Consider the following 14660-nt stretch of genomic DNA (forward strand, 5'->3'; position numbering starts at 1 on the left):
TCTATCAGGTGATAACATGCTGTCTCTCCCTCTATCAGGTGATGACAACATGCTGTCTCTCCCTCTATCAGGTGATAACATGCTGTCTCTCCCTCTATCAGGTGGTGATAACAACATGCTGTCTCTCCCTCTATCAGGTGATAACATGCTGTCTCTCCCTCTATCAGGTGATAACAACATGCTGTCTCTCCCTCTATCAGGTGATAACAACATGCTGTCTCTCCCTCTATCAGGTGGTGATAACATGCTGTTTCTGCCTCTATCATGTGGTGATAACAACATGCTGTCTCTCCCTGTATCAGGTGATAACATGCTGTCTCTCCCTCTATCAGGTGGTGATAACATGCTGTCTCTCCCTCTATCAGGTGGTGATAACATGCTGTCTCTCCCTCTATCAGGTGGTGACAACATGCTGTCTCTCCCTCTATCAGGTGATAACAACATGCAGTCTCTCCCTCTATCAGGTGGTGATAACATGCTGTCTCTCCCTCTATCAGGTGGTGACAACATGCTGTCTCTCCCTCTATCAGGTGGTGATAACATGCTGTCTCTCCCTCTATCAGGTGGTGACAACATGCTGTCTCTCCCTCTATCAGGTGGTGATAACAACATGCTGTCTCTCCCTGTATCAGGTGATAACATGCTGTCTCTCCCTCTATCAGGTGATAACAACATGCTGTCTCTCCCTCTATCAGGTGGTGATAACATGCTGTCTCTCCCTCTATCAGGTGGTGATAACATGCTGTCTCTCCCTCTATCAGGTGATAACATGCTGTCTCTCCTTCTATCAGGTGGTGATAACATGCTGTCTCTCCCTCTATCAGGGGATAACATGCTGTCTCTCCCTCTATCAGGTGATAACATGCTGTCTCTCCCTCTATCAGGTGATAACATGCTGTCTCTCCCTCTATCAGGTGATAACATGCTGTCTCTCCCTCTATCAGGTGGTGACAACATGCTGTTTCTCCCTCTATCAGGTGGTGATAACATGCTGTCTCTCCCTCTATCAGGTGATAACATGCTGTCTCTCCCTCTATCAGGTGATAACAACATGCTGTCTCTCCCTCTATCAGGTGGTGATAACATGCTGTCTCTCCCTCTATCAGGTGGTGACAACATGCTGTCTCTCCCTCTATCAGGTGATAACATGCTGTCTCTCCCTCTATCAGGTGGTGACAACATGCTGTCTCTCCCTCTATCAGGTGATAACATGCTGCCTCTCCCTCTATCAGGTGGTGACAACATGCTGTCTCTCCCTCTATCAGGTGATAACAACATGCTGTCTCTCCCTCTATCAGGTGGTGACAACATGCTGTCTCTCCCTCTATCAGGTGATAACATGCTGTCTCTCCCTCTATCAGGTGATAACAACATGCTGTCTCTCCCTCTATCAGGTGACAACATGCTGTCTCTCCCTCTATCAGGTGGTGATAACATGCTGTCTCTCCCTCTATCAGGTGACAACAACATGCTGTCTCTCCCTCTATCAGGTGGTGACAACATGCTGTCTCTCCCTCTATCAGATGATAACAACATGCTGTCTCTCCCTCTATCAGGTGATAACAACATGCTGTCTCTCCCTCTATCAGGTGATAACAACATGCTGTCTCTCCCTCTATCAGGTGGTGATAACATGCTGTCTCTCCCTCTATCAGGTGGTGGTAACATGCTGTCTCTCCCTCTTTCAGGTGGTGGTAACATGCTGTCTCTCCCTCTATCAGGTGGTGACAACATGCTGTCTCTCCCTGTATCAGGTGATAACAACATGCTGTCTCTCCCTCTATCAGGTGATAACAACATGCTGTCTCTCCCTCTATCAGGTGATAACAACATGCTGTCTCTCCCTCTATCAGGTGATAACAACATGCTGTCTCTCCCTCTATCAGGTGGTGATAACATGCTGTCTCTCCCTCTATCAGGTGGTGATAACATGCTGTCTCTCCCTCTATCAGGTGATAACATGCTGTCTCTCCCTCTATCAGGTGATAACAACATGCTGTCTCTCCCTCTATCAGGTGGTGACAACATGCTGTCTCTCCCTCTATCAGGTGATAACATGCTGTCTCTCCCTCTATCAGGTGATAACAACATGCTGTCTCTCCCTCTATCAGGTGATAACATGCTGTCTCTCCCTCTATCAGGTGGTGATAACATGCTGTCTCTCCCTCTATCAGGTGACAACAACATGCTGTCTCTCCCTCTATCAGGTGACAACAACATGCTGTCTCTCCCTCTATCAGGTGATAACAACATGCTGTCTCTCCCTCTATCAGGTGATAACAACATGCTGTCTCTCCCTCTATCAGGTGATAACAACATGCTGTCTCTCCCTCTATCAGGTGGTGATAACATGCTGTCTCTCCCTCTATCAGGTGGTGGTAACATGCTGTCTCTCCCTCTATCAGGTGGTGACAACATGCTGTCTCTCCCTGTATCAGGTGATAACATGCTGTCTCTCCCTCTATCAGGTGATAACAACATGCTGTCTCTCCCTCTATCAGGTGATAACAACATGCTGTCTCTCCCTCTATCAGGTGATAACATGCTGTCTCTCCCTCTATCAGGTGGTGATAACATGCTGTCTCTCCCTCTATCAGGTGGTGACAACATGCTGTCTCTCCCTCTATCAGGTGATAACAACATGCTGTCTCTCCCTCTATCAGGTGATAACAACATGCTGTCTCTCCCTCTATCAGGTGGTGATAACATGCTGTCTCTCCCTCTATCAGGTGGTGATAACATGCTGTCTCTCCCTCTATCAGGTGATAACATGCTGTCTCTCCCTCTATCAGGTGATAACATGCTGTCTCTCCCTCTATCAGGTGATAACAACATGCTGTCTCTCCATCTATCTCATGTTACAGGGTTGACATCGACGCCTGCTGTCGCAGCAGCACGTTGCCACGGCAACAAATGGAGAGCAATTTCCAAGACACTCCGTCTCCATGGGCGACCGACAACTGTGTTTAGAGGTAAGAGGAGGACTGGCAGAGGGAGAGAATGAGAGAGAGGGAGAATAGACAGAAAGACTGGAGAGATGGCAGAGAAACGGGGCAATAAGGCCCAGGGGGGTAGTATATAACCAATATAGCACGGGGCAATAAGGCCCAGGGGGGTAGTATATAACCAATATAGCACGGGGCAATAAGGCCCAGGGGGGTAGTATATAACCAATATAGCACGGGGCAATAAGGCCCAGGGGGGGGGGTAGTATATAACTAATATAGCACGGGGCAATAAGGCCCAGGGGGGTAGTATATAAATCAAATCAAAATCAAATCAAATTTATTTATATAGCCCTTCGTACATCAGCTGAAATCTCAAAGTGCTGTACAGAAACCCAGCCTAAAACCCCAAACAGCAAGCAATGCATGTGAAAGAAGCACGGTGGCTGGGAAAAACTCCCTAGGAAAAACTCCTGAGAAAGGCCAAAAACCTAGGAAGAAACCTAGAGAGGAACCAGGCTATGAGGGGTGGCCAGTCCTCTTCTGGCTGTGCCGGGTGGATATTATAACAGAACATGGTCAAGATGTTAAAATGTTCGTAAATGACCAGCATGGTCAAATAATAATAATCATAGTAATTGTCGAGGGTGCAACAAGCACGTCCGGTGAAACAGGTCAGGGTTCCGTAGCCGCAGGCAGAACAGTTGAAACTGGAGCAGCAGCATGGCCAGGTGGACTGGGGACAGCAAGGAGTCATCATGCCAGGTAGTCCTGAGGCATGGTCCTAGGGCTCAGGTCCTCCGAGAGAAAGAAAGAAAGAGAGAATTAGAGAGAGCATATTTACATTCACACAGGACACCGGATAAGACAAGAGAATACTCCAGATGTAACAGACTGACCCTAGCCCCCCGACACATAAACTACTGCAGCATAAATACTGGAGGCTGAGACAGGAGGGATCAGAAGACACTGTGGCCCCATCCGATGATACCCCCGGACAGGGCCAAACAGGCAGGATATAACCCCACCCACTTTGCCAAAGCACAGCCCCCACACCACTAGAGGGATATCTACAACCACCAACTTACCGTCCGAAGACAAGGCCGAGTATAGCCCACAAAGATCTCCGCCACGGCACAACCCAAGGGGGGGCGCCAACCCAGACAGGAAGACCACGTCAGTGGCTCAACCTACTCAAGTGACGCACCCCTCCCATGGACGGCATGGAAGAACACCAGTAAGTCAGTGACTCAGCCCCTGTAATAGGGTTAGAGGCAGAGAATCCCAGTGGGAAGAGGGGAACCGACAAGGCAGAGACAGCAAGGGCGGTTCGTTGCTCCAGCCTTTCCGTTCACCTTCACACTCCTGGGCCAGACTATACTTAATCATAGGACCTACTGAAGAGATAAGTCTTCAGTAAAGACTTAAAGGTTGAGACTGAGTCTGCGTCTCACATGGGTAGGCAGACCATTCCATAAAAATGGAGCTCTATAGGAGAAAGCCCTACCTCCAGCCGTTTGCTTAGAAATTCTAGGGACAATTAGGAGGCCTGCGTCTTGTGACCGTAGCGTACGTGTAGGTATGTACGGCAGGACCAAATCGGAAAGATAGGTAGGAGCAAGCCCATGTAATGCTTTGTAGGTTAGCAGTAAAACCTTGAAATCAGCCCTTGCCTTAACAGGAAGCCAGTGTAGGGAGGCTAGCACTGGAGTAATATGATCAAATTTTTTGGTTCTAGTCAGGATTCTAGCAGCCGTATTTAGCACTAACTGAAGTTTGTTTAGTGCTTTATCCGGGTAGCCGGAAAGTAGAGCATTGCAGTAGTCGAGCCTAGAAGTAACAAAAGCATGGATTAATTTTTCTGCGTCATTTTTGGACAGAAAGTTTCTGATTTTTGCAATGTTACGTAGATGGAAAAAAGCTGTCCTTGAAGCAGTCTTGATATGTTCTTCAAAAGAGAGATCAGGGTCCAGAGTAACGCCGAGGTCCTTCACAGTTTTATTTGAGACGACTGTACAACCATCCAGATTAATTGTCAGATTCAACAGAAGATCTCTTTGTTTCTTGGGACCTAGGACAAGCATCTCTGTTTTGTCCGAGTTTAAAAGTAGAAAGTTTGCAGCCATCCACTTCCTTATGTCTGAAACACAGGCTTCTAGCGAGGGCAATTTTGGGGCTTCACCATGTTTCATTGAAATGTACAGCTGTGTGTCGTCCGCATAGCAGTGAAATTTAACATTATGTTTTCGAATAACATCCCCAAGAGGTAAAATATATAGTGAAAACAATAGTGGTCCTAGAACGGAACCTTGAGGAACACCGAAATTCACAATTGATTTGTCAGAGGACGAACCATTCACAGAGACAAACTGATATCTTTCCGACAGATAAGATCTAAACCAGGCCAGAACTTGTCCATGTAGACCAATTTGGGTTTCCAATCTCTCCAAAAGAATGTGGTGATCGATGGTATCAAAAGCGGCACTAAGATCTAGGAGCATGAGGACAGATGCAGAGCCTCGGTCTGACGTCATTAAAAGGTTATTTACCACCTTCACAAGTGCAGTCTCAGTGCTATGATGGGGTCTAAAACCAGACTGAAGCGTTTCGTATACATTGTTTGTCTTCAGGAAGGCAGTGAGTTGCTGCGCAACAACTTTTTCTAAAATTTTTGAGAGGAATGGAAGATTCGATATAGGCCGATTGTTTTTTATAATTTCTGGGTCAAGATTCGGCTTTTTCAAGAGAGGCTTTATTACTGCCACTTTTAGTGAGCTTGGTACACATCCGGTGGATAGAGAGCCGTTTATTATGTTCAACATAGGAGGGCCAAGCACAGGAAGCAGCTCTTTCAGTAGTTTAGTTGGAATAGGGTCCAGTATGCAGCTTGAGGGTTTGGAGGCCATGATTATTTTCATCATTATGTCAAGAGATATAGTACTAAAACACTTTAGTATCTCCCTTGATCCTAGGTCCTGGCAGAGTTGTGCAGACTCAGGACAATGGAGCCCTGGAGGAATACCCAGATTTAAAGAGGAGTCCGTAATTTGCTTTCTAATGATCATGATCTTTTCCTCAAAGAAGTTCATAAATTTATTACTGCTGAAGTGAAAGCCATCCTCCATTTGCGAATGCTGCTTTTTAGTTAGCTTTGCGACAGTGTCAAAAAGAAATTTCGGATTGTTCTTATTTTCCTCAATTAAGTTGGAAAAATAGGATGATCGTGCAGCAGTGAGGGCTCTTCGATACTGCACGGTACTGTCTTTCCAAGCTAGTCGGAAGACTTCCAGTTTAGTGTGGCGCCATTTCCGTTCCAATTTTCTGGAAGCTTGCTTCAGAGCTCGTGTATTTTCTGTATACCAGGGAGCTAGTTTCTTATGACAGATGTTTTTAATTTTTAGGGGTGCAACTGCATCTAGGGTATTGCGCAAGGTTAAATTGAGTTCCTCGGTTAGGTGGTTAACTGATTCTTGTCCTCTGACGTCCTTGGGTAGGCAGAGGGAGTCTGGAAGGGCATCAAGGAATCTTTGGGTTGTCTGAGAATTTATGGCACGACTTTTAATCTTCCTTGGTTGGGGTCTGAGCAGATTATTTGTTGCAATTGTAAACGCAATAAAATGGTGGTCCGATAATCCAGGATTATGAGGAAAAACATTAAGATCCACAACATTTATTCCATGGGACAAAACTAGGTCCAGAGTATGACTGTGGCAGTGAGTAGGTCCAGAGACATGTTGGACAAAACCCACTGAGTCGATGATAGCTCCGAAAGCCTTTTGGAGTGGGTCTGTGGACTTTTCCATGTGAATGTTAAAGTCACCAAAAATTAGAATATTATCTGCTATGACTACAAGATCCGATAGGAATTCAGGGAACTCAGTAAGGAACACTGCATATGGCCCAGGAGGCCTGTAAACAGTAGCTATAAAAAGTGATTGAGTAGGCTGCATAGATTTCATGACTAGAAGCTCAAAAGACGAAAACGTCATTGTTTTTTTTTTTGTAAATTGAAATTTGCTATCGTAAATGTTAGCAACACCTCCGCCTTTGCCGGATGCACGGGGGGTATGGTCACTAGTGTAACCAGGGGGTGAGGCCTCATTTAACACAGTAAATTCATCAGGCTTAAGCCATGTTTCAGTCAGGCCAATCACATCAAGATTATGATCAGTGATTAGTTCATTGACTATAACTGCCTTGGAAGTGAGGGATCTAACATTAAGTAACCCAATTTTGAGATGTGAAGTATCACAATCTCTTTCAATAATGGCAGGAATGGAGGAGGTCTTTATACTAGTAAGATTACTGAAGCGAACACCGCCATTTTTAATTTTGCCCAACCTAGATCGAGGCACAGACACGGTCTCAATGGGGAAAGCTGAGCTGACTACGCTAACTGTGCTAGTGGCAGACTCCATTAAGCTGGCAAGCTGGCTAACAGCCTGTTGCCTGGCCTGCACCTTATTTCATTGTGGAGCTAGAGGAGTTAGAGCCCTGTCTATGTTCGTAGATAAGATGAGAGCACCCCTCCAGCTAGGATGGAGTCCGTCACTCCTCAGCAGGCCAGGCTTGGTCCTGTTTGTGGGTGAATCCCAGAAAGAGGGCCAGTTATCTACAAATTCTATCTTTTGGGAGGGGCAGAACACAGTTTTCATCCAGCGATTGAGTTGTGAGACTCTGCTGTAGAGCTCATCACTCCCCCTAACTGGGAGGGGGCCAGAGACAATTACTCGATGCCGACACATCTTTCTAGCTGATTTACATGCTGAAGCTATATTGCGCTTGGTGACCTCTGACTGTTTCATCCTAACATCGTTGGTGCCGACGTGAATAACAATATCTCTATACTCTCTACACTCGCCAGTTTTAGCTTTAGCCAGCACCGTCTTTAGATTAGCCTTAACGTCGGTAGCCCTGCCCCCTGGTAAACAGTGTATGATCGCTGGATGATTAGTTTTAAGTCTAATACTGCGGGTAATGGAGTCGCCAATGACTAGGGTTTTCAATTTGTCAGAGCTAATGGTGGGAGCCGTCGGCGTCTCAGACCCCACAACGGGAGGAGCAGAGACCAGAGAAGTCTCGGCCTCCGACTCCGACTCGCTTAATGGGGAGAACCGGTTGAAAGTTTCTGTCGGCTGAATGAGCGACACCGGTTGAGCATTCCTACAGCGTTTCCCTCCAGAAGCCATGAGAAAGATGTCCGGCTGCGGGGACCGTGCGAGGGGGTTTATACTAACGTTACTATCTGTACTTACTGGTGGCACAGACGCTGTTTCATCCTTTCCTACACTGAAATGACCCTTGCCTAACGATTGCGTCTGAAGCTGGGCTTGCAGCACAGCTATCCTTGCCGTAAGGCGATCATTCTCCTGTATATTATGAGTACAACGACTGCAATTAGAAGGCATCATGTTAATGTTACTTAGCTTATAATCAATATAGCACGGGGCAATAAGGCCCAGGGGGGTAGTATATAACCAATATAGCACGGGGCAATAAGGCCCAGGGGGGTAGTATATAACCAATATAGCACGGGGCAATAAGGCCCAGGGGGGTAGTATATAATCAATATAACACAGGGCAATAAGGCCCAGGGGGGGGTAGTATATAACCAATATAGCACGGGGCAATAAGGCCCAGGGGGGGTAGTATATAATCAATATAGCACGGGCAATAAGGCCCAGGGGGGTAGTATATAACCAATATAGCACGGGGCAATAAGGCCCAGGGGGGGGTAGTATATAACCAATATAGCACGGGGCAATAAGGCCCAGGGGGTAGTATATAACCAATATAGCACGGGGCAATAAGGCCCAGGGGGGTAGTATATAATCAATATAGCACGGGGCAATAAGGCCCAGGGGGTAGTATATAATCAATATAGCAAGGGGCAATAAGGCCCAAGGGGGGTAGTATATAACCAATATAGCACGGGGCAATAAGGCCCAAAGGGGGTAGTATATAACCAATATAGCACGGGGCAATAAGGCCCAGGGGGGGTAGTATATAACCAATATAGCACGGGGCAATAAGGCCCAGGAGGGGGTAGTATATAACCAATATAGCACGGGGCAATAAGGCCCAGGGGGGGTAGTATATAACCAATATAGCACGGGGCAATAAGGCCCAGGGGGTAGTATATAACCAATATAGCACGGGGCAATAAGGCCCAGGGGGGTAGTATATAATCAATATAGCATGGGGCAACAAGGCCCAGGGGGGGTAGTATATAACCAATATAGCACGGGGCAATAAGGCCCAGGGGGGGTAGTATATAACCAATATAGCACGGGGCAATAAGGCCCAGGGGGGTAGTATATAATCAATATAGCATGGGGCAACAAGGCCCAGGGGGGGTAGTATATAACCAATATAGCACGGGGCAATAAGGCCCAGGGGGGTAGTATATAACCAATATAGCACGGGGCAATAAGGCCCAGGGGGGTAGTATATAATCAATATAGCACGGGGCAATAAGGCCCAGGGGGGGTAGTATATAACCAATATAGCACGGGGCAATAAGGCCCAGGGGGGGTAGTATATAACCAATATAGCACGGGGCAATAAGGCCCAGGGGGGGTAGTATATAACCAATATAGCACGGGGCAATAAGGCCCAGGAGGGGTAGTATATAACCAATATAGCACGGGGCAATAAGACCCAGGGGGTAGTATATAACCAATATAGCACGGGGCAATAAGGCCCAGGGGGGTAGTATATAACCAATATAGCACGGGGCAATAAGGCCCAGGGGGGTAGTATATAACCAATATAGCACGGGGCAATAAGGCCCAGGGGGGTAGTATATAACCAATATAGCACGGGGCCATAAGGCCCAGGGGGGTAGTATATAACCAATATAGCACGGGGCAATAAGGAGGAGGAGGAGGAGGAGGAGGAAGAGGCCGTGCTGACAGAGATGCATGCTGGACATTTCAGTGTGAAGGTGCATGATTTCCAAAATCAACCTTCGCTTCTTCTGGCTTGGGATTGTCAAGGATGTGGACAGCCGTGAAATAACATTTACAAAAAGGTTATTATTAATATCTGAAATGATTATGATTTTTGATGAATGTCCTATTGGTACCCTGTCTAGCCTACCAGAAGTTTGAGAGGGTGAAGACCGTCGTCGCCAGAAGTTTGAGAGGGTGAAGACCGTGGGCGCCAGAAGTTTGAGAGGGTGAAGACTGTAGACTGGTGGGGTCAGCTAGGGGTCAGGGGGTCAGCTAGGGGTCAGGTAGGGGTCATGGGGTCAGTTTGAGAGGGTGCAGACCGTCGTCGCCGGAGTTGAAGCCCATCAAAGTTGTTTTGCTATGACACACGATCACATTTTGCATTAATAAATAGTTTTGTTTTTTAAATGGTTGCTTTATTTGACTACAGCAGAGTTCAATATGATCAAATATTTGTTGTCAGTATCCGTATAAATATGAAAACTGCAAACTGTATGACACAAGCATCTCTTGATTCTGACTCTTTCCTCATCCTTCAACTCTCTCTCTCTCTCTCTCTCTCTCTCTCTCTCTCTCTCTCTCTCTCTCTCTCTCTCTGTCTCTCTCTGTCTCTCTCTCTGTCTGTCTCTCTCTCTCTGTCTCTCTCTCTCTCTCTCTCTCTCTCTGTCTCTCTCTCTCTCTCTCTCTCTCTCTCTCTCTCTCTATCCTCTCCGTCGCGACAAAATTCTGCATCTAGTGACGTCCGATCGCCCAACAATCTGCCCCCTCATCTCGTCCCGTCTCCTCCTCCATCTCATTACGTCGTCGACACCTACTGTTATTGTCATGTTGTCATTATCTAATAATGCAGTTCGCTAGCCGTATCAAACTGGGAACATAATATCTGTTAGCCGTATCATACTGGGAACATAATATCTGTTAGCCGTATCAAACTGGGAACATAATATCTGTTAACCGAATCAAACTGGGAACATAATATGTGAGATACACAGATGAACTAAAAAAACACAAACACTCGGAACAAAGAGAGCAGCGGCGGCTGGTCTTCACAGTCTCTGTCTTCAAGTCCCCCCCTTTTCTGAGACTGGCTGCCTGTTGAGAACACGTGACAAGGCAGGACCTCCCAAACCCACACAACACCCACTTCTTTATTCCCACATGCCAGAATTAAACTATTTCATTCTGATTGCCATGTGAGTGTCCCCCCCCCAAAAAAAATATCTGTAGAAATAAATTAATGACACAACTGTACCAAAAAAAAACGATCAATTTATGTATTAAAATCTTACATTTTTGTCAGGTTGGTTTTCACAGCTGTTTCATACGGTGTTCATTGTTGTAAATTATCCTTTGATGGTATTTATTTGTTCCACGTTATTCCTTGTTGTTTCCTGAGACCTATAATAGATATATATATATATATTCAACCACAAGGGGGTGCTAACGAGCTATGTGAGATATAACAAAATGCATCCTGATAGAGGACGACTGAAATCAAATCAAAGTTTATTTGTCACGTGGGCCGAATACAACAGGTGTAGTAGACCTCACAGTGAAATGCTGAATACAACAGGTGTAGTAGACCTCACAGTGAAATGCTGAATACAACAGGTGTAGTAGACCTCACAGTGAAATGCTGAATACAACAGGTGTAGTAGACCTCACAGTGAAATGCTGAATACAACAGGTGTAGTAGACCTTACAGTGAAATGCTGAATACAACAGGTGTAGTAGACCTCACAGTGAAATGCTGAATACAACAGGTGTAGTAGACCTTACAGTGAAATGCTGAATACAACAGGTGTAGTAGACCTCACAGTGAAATGCTGAATACAACAGGTGTAGTAGACCTCACAGTGAAATGCCAAATACAACAGGTGTAGTAGACCTCACAGTGAAATGCTGAATACAACAGGTGTAGTAGACCACACAGTGAAATGCTGAATACAACAGGTGTAGTAGACCTCACAGTGAAATGCTGAATACAACAGGTGTAGTAGACCTTACAGTGAAATGCTGAATACAACAGGTGTAGTAGACCTCACAGTGAAATGCTGAATACAACAGGTGTAGTAGACCTCACAGTGAAATGCTGAATACAACAGGTGTAGTAGACCTTACAGTGAAATGCTGAATACAACAGGTGTAGACCTTACAGTGAAATGCTGAATACAACAGGTGTAGTAGACCTCACAGTGAAATGCTGAATACAACAGGTGTAGTAGACCTCACAGTGAAATGCCGAATACAACAGGTGTAGTAGACCTCACAGTGAAATGCTGAATATAACAGGTGTAGTAGACCTCACAGTGAAATGCTGAATACAACAGGTGTAGTAGACCTCACAGTGAAATGCCGAATACAACAGGTGTAGTAGACCTCACAGTGAAATGCTGAATACAACAGGTGTAGTAGACTTTACAGTGAAATGCCGAATACAACAGGTGTAGTAGACCTCACAGTGAAATGCTGAATACAACAGGTGTAGCAGACCTCACAGTGAAATGCTGAATACAACAGGTGTAGTAGACCTCACAGTGAAATGCCGAATACAACAGGTGTAGTAGACCTCACAGTGAAATGCTGAATACAACAGGTGTAGTAGACCTTACAGTGAAATGCTGAATACAACAGGTGTAGTAGACCTCACAGTGAAATGCTGAATACAACAGGTGTAGTAGACCTTACAGTGAAATGCTGAATACAACAGGTGTAGGTAGACCTTACAGTGAAATGCTGAATACAACAGGTGTAGTAGACCTCACAGTGAAATGCTGAATACAACAGGTGTAGTAGACCTTACAGTGAAATGCTGAATACAACAGGTGTAGTAGACCTCACAGTGAAATGCTGAATACAACAGGTGTAGTAGACCTCACAGTGAAATGCTGAATACAACAGGTGTAGACCTCACAGTGAAATGCTGAATACAACAGGTGTAGACCTCACAGTGAAATGCTGAATACAACAGGTGTAGTAGACCTCACAGGGAAATGCTGAATATAACAGGTGTAGTAGACCTCACAGTGAAATGCTGAATACAACAGGTGTAGTAGACCTTACAGTGAAATGCTGAATACAACAGGTGTAGTAGACCTCACAGTGAAATGCTGAATACAACAGGTGTAGACCTCACAGTGAAATGCTGAATACAACAGGTGTAGTAGACCTCACAGTGAAATGCTAAATACAACAGGTGTAGTAGACCTCACAGTGAAATGCTGAATACAACAGGTGTAGTAGACCTCACAGTGAAATGCTGAATACAACAGGTGTAGTAGACCTTACAGTGAAATGCTGAATACAACAGGTGTAGTAGACCTCACAGTGAAATGCTGAATACAACAGGTGTAGTAGACCTCACAGTGAAATGCTGAATACAACAGGTGTAGTAGACCTCACAGTGAAATGCTGAATACAACAGGTGTAGTAGACCTTACAGTGAAATGCTGAATACAACAGGTGTAGTAGACCTCACAGTGAAATGCTGAATACAACAGGTGTAGTAGACCTCACAGTGAAATGCTGAATACAACAGGTGTAGTAGACCTCATAGTGAAATGCTGAATACAACAGGTGTGTGTGTGTGTGTGTGTGTGTGTGTAAGTAAAGAAATAAAACAACAGTAAAAAGACATTTGAAAATAAGAGTAGAGAGGCTGTATACAGACAGCGGTTAGTCAGGCTGATTGAGGTAGTATGTAGATATGGTTAAAGTGACTATGCAGATATGATAAACAGAAAGTGTGAAAGTATATTATTTCAGTGTAGATGTGGGATCAATTAAAAACAGGACAGAAAAGCCAGTGTACGAATCAAACGGATTTGCATATGAATGGAGGCGGAAATTATCTGACTTCCTGATCTGTCAGGTAACTTTAATGTGTCAAGGTTTTTCTTTACCATTTCCCGAAACGATACAACGTTTTTAAGACATGGATTTCATGTTAACAAAGTTACCAAAACAGTAGTTAGAATTAATATTTTCATTTTATGAGCTAAAACAACACTTGTTTTAAAACGGCGAAATTGTCGCGGAAATCAGCCTTGTTTGCAGAGCGACGACGAAAACATCATTTAGGCTGCAAGGAATCATTACCTCATCACTCCGTTGATATGGCAACGGAGCTAAAGGTTTATTGAATCCCATTGTGACATAGAGGGGGGGGGCATTATTTGGCATGACGGGGGCCATAGAGGGGGGCGTTATTTGGCATGACGGGGGCCATAGAGGGGGGGCGTTATTTGGCATGACGGGGGCCATAGAGGGGGGCGTTATTTGGCATGACGGGGGCCATAGAGGGGGGCGTTATTTGGCATGACGGGGGCCATAGAGGGGGGCGTTATTTGGCATGACGGGGGCCATAGAGGGGGGCGTTATTTGGCATGACGGGGGTCATGGGGGGGGCATTATTTGGCATGACGGGGGCCATAGAGGGGGGCGTTATTTGGCATGACGGGGGCCATAGAGGGGGGCGTTATTTGGCATGACGGGGGCCATAGAGGGGGGGCGTTATTTGGCATGACGGGGGCCATAGAGGGAGGGCGTTATTTGGCATGACGGGGCCATAGAGGGGGGCGTTATTTGGCATGACGGGGGCCATAGAGGGAGGGCGTTATTTGGCATGACGGGGGCCATAGAGGGAGGGCGTTATTTGGCATGACGGGGGCCATAGAGGGGGGCGTTATTTAGCATGACGGGGGCCATAGAGAGGGGCGTTATTTGGCATGACGGGGGCCATAGAGGGGGGCGTTATTTGGCA

The sequence above is a fragment of the Salmo trutta genome, unplaced genomic scaffold, assembly GCF_901001165.1.
Source record: "Salmo trutta unplaced genomic scaffold, fSalTru1.1, whole genome shotgun sequence".
In the NCBI taxonomy this organism is placed as follows: domain Eukaryota; kingdom Metazoa; phylum Chordata; class Actinopteri; order Salmoniformes; family Salmonidae; genus Salmo; species Salmo trutta.